Raw genomic sequence first — 15310 nt, forward strand, 5'->3', positions numbered from 1 at the left:
ACAAAGAGCAAACTCCATATTCACCAATGAAGTTTTCGCAATAATATATAGTTATATTTCGATATTAGAAAACGAAATCCCAATAACAAATGTCTCACCGACAGAAACATCTAAACATTTGAAAGTACGACATGAAATCACACTACTCTCTAGTTATTTAAACATCATTAAAGAAAATTTCACGAAAGACGACGTTTCACAACATACAAAACACGATCTACAAAAAATTTTGGCATGGTTCATAATAGATTATTTCACACACAATATTGATTTAATTGCACAAGCAAGAAAAAATTTTAGACCCCAAAACTCGAACGATGATACCGCTATCACAGAACAATCAGATTATGTTTGGGACCCCGAATGGTCTCATCCCGCATTTATAAGCTTCCCACAATCAATCTCAAGTCAAGCAATAAGTACGATATCTTACATAAGAGATTATGTAAAAGTAATACCATTAACCATTGATGCAACACCATTAAACTATAATACATTTTTGGCCGATACACAAAATAATAGTTTAAACTCTACAGTTATACACAATGAAAACCTCAATGGAACTAGGAATCTTACTCAACAAGATATCCAGACACCATCACACTTCATAAATGAAGAAATTGTACACACAACAACTACACAACAAAGTATTTCACCAATACGCCCAAATTTAACAACACCAAGAAATACAAATCCTTCACAAACACAGGTAACCTTACAATCAACCGTTAAACCTTCGGTTGCTCCTAAATATTCACATATGGATTACCAAACATACAGACCCATGACAATACCATCAAAAACACGCAAAACATTCACTAGAAACAACTTTGCAGACCATAATTATAATTATACACATCCATCAAAAACATATAACCAACCACAAAGAAATTTTAACCAATATACAAGATCTCGAAATTGGGATAACCCAATGACCCAACCTAATTCAATAAATTTCCAAACAAATCCTCCACAGGATCACAGTGAAAATTACCCATTTTTTCAACAAAATAAAAATAAAAAACAGACATCTTATCAAATGGATTATTTATCCTCAGATGATGATTTCTTACAACCAGATATATTTGCACCAAATACTCAAGAATATCGTAGACAAGGAATACAGAAAACACGTACAAATCATAGAAATTTTTCTCCACAACCAATAGATGCACAACATCAACAACCAATTCAACAACAAAATCTAATTAATACACAATCTTTTCAACCAATTCAACAACAAAATCCAATGACTGCACACTCGTATCAACCATCACAAATGCAAAATGAAATACCACTCCCATATTATCTCCAACAACATGAAATAACAAGAAACCAACTTTCAAATTTTTCTCAAATGCCAAATGCAGCAGAATCATTACAAATGACAATGAATCCATACCTTATGGGTGGATCATCAATAACATCAAACAAACCTTTAATGGTTTTCACAGGAACAGACCCTGAATACTCTGTAGAAGATTATTTAAATGCAGTAACAGCAAACCTGATTTTAAATATTGGACCTGAACCAATTAATACGCCACTACATCAAAACTGGATACATCGACGCACAGCGTTAATACAAACAACCTTAGATGGCGCAGCCCAAAAATGGTTTTCAGTACTACCTCTAGAAATAAAATCAAACTGGAAAAGGTTTACACAGGAATTTTCAAAAATGTTTGACTCCGAAAGAAACAAACAACAACAAAGAGTTTTATGTAATGAAATTCGCAGATTACCAAACGAAACCATCAAGCAAATAGCAGTACGAATCGAAACACTAGTTCGAAAAGCATATTCATTAAATACACACGACTATAAAAACACAAAGATGACAGAAATCTTAATGATGACCTTAACACCACAATTAAGGAAAATAGCAATAAAAAAGAGAGCATCCCATCCTTCTTCAATTCGAGAACCCGATTTAGATTTTCGAAAACTAGTAGACAAATTAGAACAAGCAGAAATCACGATGAAACTAGAAGAAACGGAAAATCTGAAATTACAATACGTTAACAGAATTGAAACGACTCCCACTAATATTAATAATATACAGGAACCAGAGACAGACCTCGTTGAAAAAATCACTGAAATACTCAATATTTACGAAAAGAACCCAAACTTTAAAGGCAAACCATCTTTCAAAAAATGGTGTAATTATTGCCGACGATACGGACATAGTATTTCCGAATGTAGACAAAAACAGCAAGACAATCAAAATAAACCTCAAAAAATTAAAGAACCAAATAAATCATTCTATCAATACATGAAAAAAGATCAAAATCTACCGAATAAAACAGTCTACAGCAACAACAGTTCAGGAAAACCACTCCCGAACAATACAAATTATACAAGAAATCAATCACCATATAACTCAAGTTATAGAGGAAGATCAACAGAACGAAGAAACACGAACAATTCATCACAAAATCACTACAATAGACCAAATAGTCGAAATAACTACTCCAGATCAAATTCAAATACACAACGATTTGTTTCTAGATCTAATTCCCAATCAAGAAATAACTACTATCCAAACAACCAATCACGAAATTCATCATACAATAGGAATAGAAACTACTCCTATAATCGAAATAGAAGTTATTCAAACAACCGAAACCAGAATTACCCGAACAATCAATCAAGGAATAACTCATATAATAGATCGAACTATAACAGACCAAACAATAATTACCAAAACAGATCGCGAAATAATTCACAAAATCGACACTCAAGTTATAATAATCGTTATAGAAATTATTCCCAATCACCACACCGGAATAATAATAACTATAATAATTCTAATAATCGCCACAGAAGTAGTACACCTAAACATCAAAGACAAATCAATCAAGTACAATCTAATCCAGAAACAACATCAGACCCTCCAGGTATTGATGACACAGTAACTGATACGTTACAACTCAATCAAATAAACTGTACATCATCAGATTCAGAAAGTGATACTGAAAACACTCTTTCTATCAATATGATAAAAGTCGAAAATGACTATGAATCTGTCATATATGAACAACCTTTTTCATCACACATATATGAAAATCAATCAGAATTTCTTCAAAATTATTACACTACACCCATAAATTCCACACCAACGACGCAAGAAACAAATGAGATTAACACTACAAATCAAACCAATAAAAATATCAAAACAAAATGCTTGAATACAAACCACATTTATCAAAATATACAAAAAGAACAACCCAAAGAAAAAATTTGGACAATACCATTTCTCTTAGAAAGCCCAAGAAATAAAGAATTTCAACCACCAGACCTTGAAATAGATTTTTTAATTGATTCAGGAGCAGAATCAAACATAATAAACATCCCCACATGGAATGAAATAAAAACTCTACACCCAAAGCTAACACCTCTTGAAACCTCCAGTAAGTTAGCAACAGCACAAGGATCAACATTGATAAACTACGGAAAAATCCAATTATTTCTCCTCCCCACCAGAACAATGGAGCAAAGCAAAATTTTAAATAAGCCATTTAAACAAATATTCCATATCACTGACATTAAATATAATATCATTGGAATACCATTTATTTCGAAGTATATACCAACAATTAACATACTAAATAGTAAAATATTAATCAAAGATAAATATACAAAAACAAAAGAAACATCCTTAACATTTTTTCAAAGATTAAATAAACAACCACCATTCTTTTCAAAATTCTACCCGATATTTAACCAACAAAGGAAACACCTAAAACCACTATCAGGAAATATCTATAATTTTTCAATCAAACAAGTTCACCAATATGATAAAGAACAAAACAAACAAAAATTTTATATGTCAGAATTTGAATTCAAACCTATTCACAAATTTTTCAAAATCACAAACTCATCCATAAAATATTTGAAAAATTCGAATTCCGATATCATTTCCTTACATGTCTATAACAACACACCTTACCAAGTAACATTACCTTTAGGACTTTTAGGATATTGTGAAACCAACGCTACAATATCACCAATACACGAAAAAGCCTATCGCGTAAATAATATACTCCAATTACTAGATATTTGCCAATCTACAATTCTTAATGAAGAATTATCTATAAATAATATAATAAGTAACGAAAACAGAAATACGGATTATTTCACAAAAACTCCATATTTCAAACCTACATTCAACATAAGTAACTACACAGAGGACCAACAAAAATTTTTAACAATGTTTAATTTCCAACATTCACAAATAACACAAGACGAATTCGAAAAATTAGCCAAACAGCTAATTAAATATTCATCAGTCTATGCAACATCAAAATTCGATGTTGGAAAAATCAGTTCATCACTACATCTCCCGTTAAAACCAGACGCAGTTTTCAAAAAACAGAGAGCAAGTAAAGTACCAATTCACTTACATGATAAAGTAAACAGATTACTCGACATTTTAGAACAATACAACATTATATCACCAGTAAACAAAGAAGAACAACCAAAAGGCAACACATTTATCAACCCCGTTATCATTCTAGCTAAAGGAGAATCATTAAAAATCGTTCTCGATGCTAGATACCTCAATTCACTTATAGATGAATCAAAATGTAATTGGCCCATTGAACCAATACAAGTTATTTTAACAAAAATAAACGGCAAATACTTTACAGCCGCCGATATGAATAGTGCATACAATCAAATGCCACTAGATGAACAATCACGACGTTTAACACAATTTGTTATCGGAAACCAACAATATGAATTCAACCGCTTATTCTATGGAATATCCATAGGACCAGCAGCATTTTCAGCTTTTATGAGCAAAATTTTTAGACCACTAATACTCAAGAAAAACGCAATCACCTATTTAGACGATGTTTTTATGCAATCACAAACAAAAGACGAGATGTTCAATGTTTTAGAAAAATATCACCAAATACTTCAGAACGAAAATCTGAAGGCCGCCCCCGATTAATCACACTTCTTTTTGACAAGAGTTAAATTCTTAGGACATAATATAGAAAGAAAAACAATCACTCCATTGAAATCACGCATTGACGCTATTCAAAAACTTCAACCACCAACAAATAAAAAGAAAATCCAAGAATTTCTTGGAATGTTAAACTTTTTAAGTAAATATGTTTATAAAATGCAATTATATCTACGACCATTTTATAACATCCTTAGACAACAAAATAATTTTGAATGGAACACAGAACATCAAACACGATTTGAAGAAATAAAGAAACTTTTAACTGAACAAATTTCAAACACAATTCCAGATTCAAATCAACCATTTTATGCAATGTGCGATGCTTCGAACTTTGGCATCGGTGCAGCACTATTACAATCACATAATGGTACAAATAAAATGAACCTCATATCAGCAAATTCTCGATTATTCACTCAAGCAGAGCTACGACTCTCAACTCTAATGAGAGAATGTACAGCCATAATATATACACTGACAGAATATGAATTTCTGATACTTGGATCAAAACATCCAACAGTTCTATTCACAGACCATAAACCAATCATCTTTCTCTTTACACAAAAATCTAACCCAAACCACCGAGTTTACAGATTTCAACTAATTCTAATGAAATTTCCAAACTTACATATAGTTTGGACTGCAGGAAAAAATCTTGCATTACCAGACACCTTAAGTCGAAATACACCACCTGAATTACTTACACGAAAAACAACAGTTGAAATACCCAAAAACATAAAATTCTACCTTGCAGAAAACGAAACATCACCCCGATTGGAATGCAAATATGCAGTAAAAACTGACGTTGAACAATCACAAATAAATAATTTACAACATTTCCCACTTTATTTAGATTGTCAAAATAATCATTATGAAGTTGATCTACTTGGAACATCAACTTTCAAACCAATCCCATATTCTCAATGGATAAAAAATAACACCCAACAAAAACGAACAAAACAACACCCGCCTAAAAAAGACCATTTTCCACTAATTGAAAAAGAAAATTTAACTGATAAAATAAATTTATCAGGACCACAAACAAATGATTCAAAATACACAATAAATCAAGTTTTTGACCTTCACGACCCACTTGATACAATACCCTTATCTAAATTCGAAATTGAAAACATTTTTCTCCCTCCAACAGAAACGATTACAATTTCAACACTGAAACAATATCAAAATCTTGACCCGATAATTAGACAACTAAAATCATGGCACAAATATAAAACTAAACCTGTCAAGGCAGATTCAACCATTCTAGGAAACAAAACACTCCTCCGATACTTTCGCAAATTTAACAACACAACAATTAACGAAAATACAGACCTTTTAGAGTATAACCTGAATGAATCCACAGTTCCCTGTCTCCCTTTAAGTATGATTCTTATAGCTTTTAATATTTCACATACACAAAATATTAAAGGACACTCTGGATCAGAAAAAACATATTCAAATTTTATACAAAATTTTTACTTCCCAAATGCACCAATTTGGATAAAAGTACTATGCAATGACTGTATAGTATGTCAACTAAATAAACCTTACCCAAATCAAAAACAAATAGCACAAAAACAAGATTTTAAAGGACAAAGCTTCTACTTTAACCATCGTATCTCATTTGATACCAAAGGACCAATTTCACCCTCATCCGAAGGAAACTCCTACATTATGGTAATTGTTGACGCATTTACACATTATGTAGCACTTAACCCAGTACCACATTGTAACGCTTATTACGCTTACACAACACTCTATGAACACTGGATAGCAAAATTCGGACTACCAGAAATTTTAGTTACAGACAACGGTACAGAATTCATAAATAATGAAATTATCACACTATGTCATTTATATAACATTAAACACAAACCACGTACATCTCATGCACCTTGGACAAACGGCTTAGTCGAAGGTATGAACCGTTCATTACAAGAATATCTTAGATGTATCATCAACGGAAATGATACAAAATATACCGAATGGTCAGCAGATGTAAAATTATTTCCCTTAGCGTATAATTCACAAATTACGACAACCTTAGGAATTTCACCATACGAAATGGTTTTTAACCAAAAGCCACGCAAACCAATAATGTTTACAGCAAATTCTCATAAAAACGCACAAGGTTATTGTCAACCAAATAAAGACTCAATTTGTTATAACCTACCTTTACATACGCACGATGAAGATCATTTTCATCACCCACAAATTCTTAAACTAGCCTCCGGTACACACACCGAATGGATTCTAAATAGAGATAAAAAACACAATGAAATTTATCAAAAAATAACAAAAAAGTTATTACAAAGACAAAACATTAATGAACAAATCAATTCACGTTTTACACCAGCCTCCGAATTAAAAATTGGAACATTTGTTTTAATACCTAATTTTAATACTCAAAAAGGAATTTCTAAAAAATTACAACCCCTTCGAAAAGGACCATACCAAATAATTGCAAAACCCACTGATGTAACATATAAAATTACCGACTCAAACAAAAAAGAAATCGTTCAACATCGAAACAACCTATTACCTTATTACCCAAAAGAATACGCACTCCGCGAATTAACTCAATTATATTCTTTCACAGGATTAAAAATCATTCAAAATGAACCACATCTGAAAAACACAGAACAAAATGATAACCCCACCGAAAATCAAAACACAAAACCAATCGCCACCAAAAACAATACACAAAACCATAAAGAATCCCCAAAACAAAGAAAAAATAGAAAAATGACCGAACAAATAATACCCCAAGAACAAATCGACAAATCAGAAAATAGAAAAACAACAAGACTCCGAAATCAACCACGTAAAAACTATAAAATATTCATCCCCCAATCTAAAATTTTAAAGAAAGTGGAATTTCAAAAGTAATTTTAACATTATACTTCACAATCTTGAAACCTCCGAAACATTTTTCATTTACATTTTTCAAAATAACATGCTGACAAGTACGCAATAATTCTAGTTCAAAATAGACCAATAGAATTCATCCAATCCGTCACTTTCTCTAACTCAAACTAAGACCAATTAGACGAATCATATAGAACTCCAGGCACATCTATAACTATAACTTTACGACCTCCAGGTCAAAAATAAGCAAACCACTCCAACTTAACAACTAAAATAAATATCACCATAATACCGTACCCCTCCCTTATCTAATAACCCAAAGATCAACAATATTTCCCCAACTCAGACCACGAATACCCCCAAAGCAAATTTGTTAACTTAGCCTAAAGTAACAAAATGAACATTTTAATTAGCCTAAAGTATAAAAATCTCACCATACCCCGGATCATTTGACAAACAAAAATAAAGAAAAAGACGACCTCCCGATCACCATGAAAATTGCCCCCAACAATTTTTTACAGAACTCAACCCACTTGTCAAAAAACTAATAAATAATCCGACCACACTAGAAAATCGCCTCAAACAGCAAAAAATATTCGACCAAGAGATCATTTCTTAAATGCTCTTCTCTCAATCAGTTACTCAAATACTCATAAATTTTAAACATTTTTTTACAATACTTGAAACCTTTATAATATTTCTTTTTGATATACTTGAATCTTTTCTAATAATCCTAATCATTTTTTGTAACATTTTTTTAATTTTCTACACTATACTCGAACTATTCCTCCAACTTTCCAAAACCCTTGATTACATCCACAGGTACGATTCATATAACTTGTCTAAATGATACGAAAAATTTTCAGTAGAACTGATATTTTTTTATTGTTTGTAATTTTCATAGCATTCTTATCATCCCTCATTTTGACAATATGTAAACGTATAAAGAAAGCAATCTTCACATTTGCCCTAGCAACAATTTTTCTCATTATTTTTTTGGAAGAATATTATAATAAACATAAACCTTCCCACTAAAGTAACAATTCAAAAATCCATCAAAAATTGCTACCCAACAGTCACAAAGTCAGTCTTCACCGACATCATCCCAAGATAACCAAACACCACCTTCAATTACTCAAAATCCTCAAACATCTACACGAATTTCTTTTCAAGACAATCCATACACTTTTGAAGAACGACATGCTCGTTTATCAGAACCACTAGAACCAGTTCAACGACAAGCACCTCTAAGCGAACCAACATATAACCTATACCCAACACTACCACAAGAACTAAGTAGAATAAGAAATCCTAGTCAAAACCAAAATACAGTCGAAATAAATAGACAAATTATACATCCTCGACGAAACAGAAATTTTCAAACTCCCCGAGTTCATTTTGATATACCTCAATCCCCATCACAAAACACTCCAGAAAACCCCATTGGTATATTACCAGAAACCCCTACGCTTCTTTCACAACGTAGCACCTCAAGCCTACCATCAGATTACTTAGGTTCAACACCAACATCTGAACAAATACGTGAAAATCCCTTTAACCCCCCAAACCAGGCATCACGACTACCATATTGGACACCACATTCATTTACACAAGGTGAATTAAATTTAGTCAATAATCCAATAGATATTTCTACGGATACAACAACATCCTCATCATTACCAGAAACATTATCACTACCATCAACACCATCAATAAGCCAGATTTCACCACCACCTTTTAACTTAAATTTTCCAAATAATCTCGACGCCAGATATCGAGAACAATCATCAATAAATATTCCTTTAAGATTAGATTGGAATACATTTACAGCACCTCCACCATTATTTGGACAACATCAAGAAAGTAACCGCCTTCATAACTGGGCACTTAATAGATTACAATATCGCCAAGATATTCACAACGATATCCGTGATCACAATATTCAAATACTCCAACAAAACAGTTTACAATTAAAGTTTGAAATCACAGTTAAGTTAAATAATATTACCCAACATCCCTACCCATTAAATCCACCTAACATAACAGCTCAATCACTACCACCACCGTTTATAACTACTGAAGTAATATACAAATACGACAGATATACCAAAAACACAATTGGCTACATTACATTTTATAATCCATACTCAGGATTATCATACACATGTATATTCTAAAATTATTAATTTTTCTCCAACTCCTTTTTCTAGTAATCTCAAATCAAAACATAAACCCTTCCCCTCGTACAGGACCACAAGATTTATTAGTAACACATTACGATTGTGAAGAAAATGAACAAAAAACACTACATAAATATGCAATAAATCAAGTATCACAATGTGAAACAGAACCACAAGCTATAGAAACCACAGATGTAATAGCAACACTCTATTCAAAAGCCCGAGCAACAACAGTTACAGGTTATAAATTCACAGCAACATTTTCCGAAAAGAAAGTACATTGTTCACAAGTCTCGAACGGAAACAAAAACCGACTTGACCATGAATCATTCTATCAGAGTAATATAGAACGTCTTTTACATCTCAATCCCGACGATTGTAAAAATGAATTACTAAGACTAAACATCACACAAAATAAAAACTCCGAAAGAAAGTTAGTTAATTTTCAAGTTTTTTCAGACTCTGTACATCAATCACAACTTGAAAGACACCAAGGACATATAAAACTAGACGAAAAATACCCGTATAACGGCGCACACGGACGATTAACCTATGATCTACACGATAAACATTGGATACCACACATTGGTATAAATGACCCATCAAACTGCAAAGCAGACACAAAAAATAAAGGATACCAAGAAATAATGTTTTTCGATTGGAAAATACAACTCGAAAAAATACAACTAACACGAGATTTATCAGATAATACAATGATCTATCAAGGAATCCGATTACCTTGTAAAAATGATCAAGGTTATTGCGACCCTACAACGAGAACACAAGCAACCATTGTTTGGTTCCCCGAAGATACATGTACAACATTTCAAGTAGCAAAAATACACGCTCGTATGATAAAATTTCACGAAAAATATTTTATACAATCAATTCCATATGAACAAGTCCATCCATCACGAAAACTAAGTTCTAATTTTAGAAACATACACAATATAGAAAATAAATTGACACGTTTTCAAATATATCAAGAAACAGAACTTGCATGTAAATACAGAAACCCACTTCACAAAACACAATACTCCGAGATATTAGTTGAATACGAAAAAGGATTCGACATGACCACTGGAAAAATAAAAATCGACCCATATGCCACAGGTCATCCTCCAAACGAAGGAACATCCTATATACCAGTTAATTTTGAAAAAAGTAACGGACAACCTGGTGGACATCTAAAACCCCATGACACCAGAAGCACACGCTTACAAGAATTATCACTAATGAATACTACATATTTCGGTAATATCCACTATGATATTCATTTAGATATGAAACTAGATTATACAATTAGCCGAATTTTTCAAGAAATGTCACTCTCCGAATTAGAAACACTACACCAACTATGCGAATTAGAACGAACACAAATATTACAATCACTTGCACTAGCAGTATTAAAAATACCCTACGCAGGATACTTATTATCTAGAAATAGATCAAATTTTTTGGACTATGAAGGAAACATCTTATGGTTTTATACTTGTACTAAAAAAGTATCACCACTATACGTTTTTGAAGATAAACGATGTTATAAAAGAATCCCTATCTTTTATAAGAATAAAGTACATTTCGTGGATACACTTTCACGAAGAACCTATTTCTGGGATACCGCAGTCCCATGTGGATCAGAAAACAGCCACAATGTAGTACAACTAAACCCTGATGAAAATAAATATTATCTTCTCACTCCATATCCCACATTAATGCAATCACTCAAAAAATTTTCACCAGAAAGCATTCGCGCTATTGCTCGAAACCCAAATATAGACTTACAATCAATAGGAATCTATTCAAAATCAGATATTCAACATCACATTAGAACACAACAATTCCAAGAATTATTAACACAAATGGACACTATACAAAGACAATCAATAGACCAAAATTTACGCAAACTTGCAGAAACCGCAGGATTTGCCGATATCTACACGCAAGACTATAGCGGATATTTTAAAGACATTAAAGATTATATATATCTAAACGGTGAAAAATACCGTCCCCAAGATATATCACCAATTAACATTTTTAGCTTTGTTACACTCAAAAATGAGATCCTCGATTTTCTAGGATGGCCCTACTACATCTTAGAAAAATTGACTATTTTATACGCAATGTTTAACTTTATTGGATTTCTTTTCTCACTTTTAAAAGGAATCTACAACACATGTGCTATACACACACAAGTAAACAGACAAGCAAGCGTAGCACGCATACTCTTTGCAGGATTTTTTGGAATCTTTTCTACATCTATAAACAAAATTCTTTTAGACGCACAAATAAAAGAATATAACACAAAAATAGCAACACGACAAAATACATACGACGAAGAACATAATAATGTAGACATAACGCCAACGGCACCACAATTACCACCCCTACCAAATAACCATCCACTATCCCTAGTCCCACGAAATTTTCGAAATTTAGCCATCACACATAATCCAAATTTTCGACTCACCACATCACAAAGTCCCATCCAACATATAATGACACACCAGTCACAAGATCAAAATACTTATGAACAAATTATTGAACAACCCCATACCACCGCTTTTCAGTCTCAAAATAATCATTTTTTTAGCCCACGATGAGCCGCCAACTTGGATCACTACACCGATCAAATTCCCACCCAACCAATCTTACCTCTCCAATCCCAATAATACCACTTTTTGCTTTTCCGCCACCCGATTTTCCATCTAGTAATGTAACATCAGGCATGAATTCCGACACTAATTCACACATCTCAGTTTTATATTCCATCTCACAACTCAATAACCCGAATATTGAAACCCCCGATGAATTTGCCGACTCAGAACCATCCCCATCAAATCATTTTCATAATTCTTCTAATTTTTCTCAACCCCCTTTTCAACCCATATTATCCAATAACCCTGACCCAATCACTTCCACACCCTCTTATGCTTCCCAAGTTAAACCAACCTACTCCTCATACCATTCTGACCAATCATCTCATTCTCCAGACACCCCCCGAATCTCCCCAGAGCTAGATAATTTTATTACCCTTCAACAACAACCCTACCACCTTAATACCCCAACCATAAACCAAATCTCCTCCACAATAAATTCATCCAACCCCCCTACCCCTACACCCTCTTCAAATTATACTGAATCATTAGCACCATCATCCACATCAACTGAATCTTCACTCAACACTAATAGAGCTTACCGCACTTTTAAAAGAAAGTTCCCCAACCATCCTTTCCCAGCAAAACCAGGAACAGCCCGTGAATACATCAACCATCCCAAGCATACTAACACAAAAGAATTTTTAGCCATCACCTTACCCTCATTTCCACAATACACCTTAAACACCCCCCACGACACTAACGAAACACGCAACTTTGTAGATGAATACGTTTTAATGCCCACTCTCTCTTGGACCTCATATTATCATTTTACTAACCCTCTTTGCTTACCTTTATCTAACACTCACATCGATATAGAGCGAAATACGGACATGCTATATCGACTCACTACACCACTAACCGCTAGACAATTTACTTACGTTGGATATAAAAAATCACTAAAAACACACACTGCACCTAGAGCTAACGAATATACACTCGAATACTATGATCACAACATCATCAGAGCTAACAAAGATCAATTCTTAGACGACGATCGCTTCGCTAATCCACAAATTACCGAGAAATTTTTCATCAAGACACCATATATATTTACACTAAACATCTTCGACCGAAAGTTTGATCACATTATTTCAGAAGCACTAACAGACACACAAGCATACGAAAGTTTTAAAGAACGCTTCCAAATATTTTCACTAACCTTTCATTTCCTTGCACCACACGAAAGAGATTTACACTGCTCACACGATATTATGTTGCGCACTAAACAAACCCACACATATAGTTATTACCGCTTCATCCAAAATCACTTTGACCTACACACACCCTCTAGACAACCACACCATCGCTTTCAATTCATTAATTCCAAATACACTTCACCATTTTTCCTAAATTTCACATATTGCATTAAAGATACTAACCTTCATGGTATTCTTCGCAATTATGATCCCATAACCCAAATGTACATCTTCTGTCCCATCACCAAGACCTTCAACGCCGAAGAATCCCGACCCTTCCTTATCCCGCACGAGTTTGTACAACCTATAGAAATCCCAATTTTAGAATTCATCCACAACACTAAATTCAATCACAAATTATATAATCTAATCCAAAACACACCTTATGAGTTTGCAGTTGGCACTGAAGAACTAACCACTATTAAGGCACTTCAATTGCTTTGGCCACTGCTTCAGACTAAAAATATCATCCGCATCTTAGCTAAACTACTAACAAATTCCGATCTCATCCACGACATCTTCCCCCACGGTTTTTTCCCCGACGACTAACAGGTAAGTATGAATTAAATGAATATTACTAACTAATTACAATATTAAAAACTCACCATTCTTTATCCATGTTTTCTTTAGATTTTTAGCTTTCATCCGACAATCACCTACAAAAACCACAAAAGACAAATAAAAATCGCAAATTTCATCAAACAATTTTAAAAATTCTTTTAATCAATTACACTTATAAATTTATAAATTTAATATCAATGCAGTAAATTCATTTCTAAAATTTTCCCCACAAGCAGTAAATCTAATTATGATGAAAATTTGTAACTTAAAATTCCCCCATAACTAGCAGTAAATTTCCAAATTCTATGCAGTAAATTAATAAAATGCAAATGCAGTACTAACCTTTTGATATTCTCATTCATTCGCACAGAAATTCTATCCACACTCGCACAGCTCGCCCACGAAGAATTGTTTAAAATAATGAATTTCAGTTTCAAGTTTTCACACTCAACAACTCTAACATATAATAACATGTTTCAAACCTTCCTTTAACCCGGTTGGAAAGGAATCATATACTAAACAAAACTAACCAACGCAGCTTACTAAATACCACAAATCATAGAATAACAGCATGACTAAGAAAAGGAAACCAACGGTACCCAAACCGGATTAACCCAGTTTAAAACTGGATAATTTATTCTTTTGAAGACTATTATAAAGTCTAAGAAAGAAATAATAAAACACAAAAAAGTCGAAAGACAAACCCATACCACGAACAATTTGCTTTTTGGAAAAAGGACATAACCAACAAGACATAAGAAAAACCACAACAAACCCAACATAAAACGTTGTCACATAACAGGACCCCTCACAAAAACCGCATGAAATCATACTCGCACTCCTGGCCTAACCCACCAGGAAGGACGTCCTGAG

The sequence above is a fragment of the Symsagittifera roscoffensis genome, chromosome 4 (genome assembly GCF_963678635.1).
Source record: "Symsagittifera roscoffensis chromosome 4, txSymRosc1.1, whole genome shotgun sequence".
Lineage (NCBI taxonomy): Eukaryota > Metazoa > Xenacoelomorpha > Acoela > Convolutidae > Symsagittifera > Symsagittifera roscoffensis.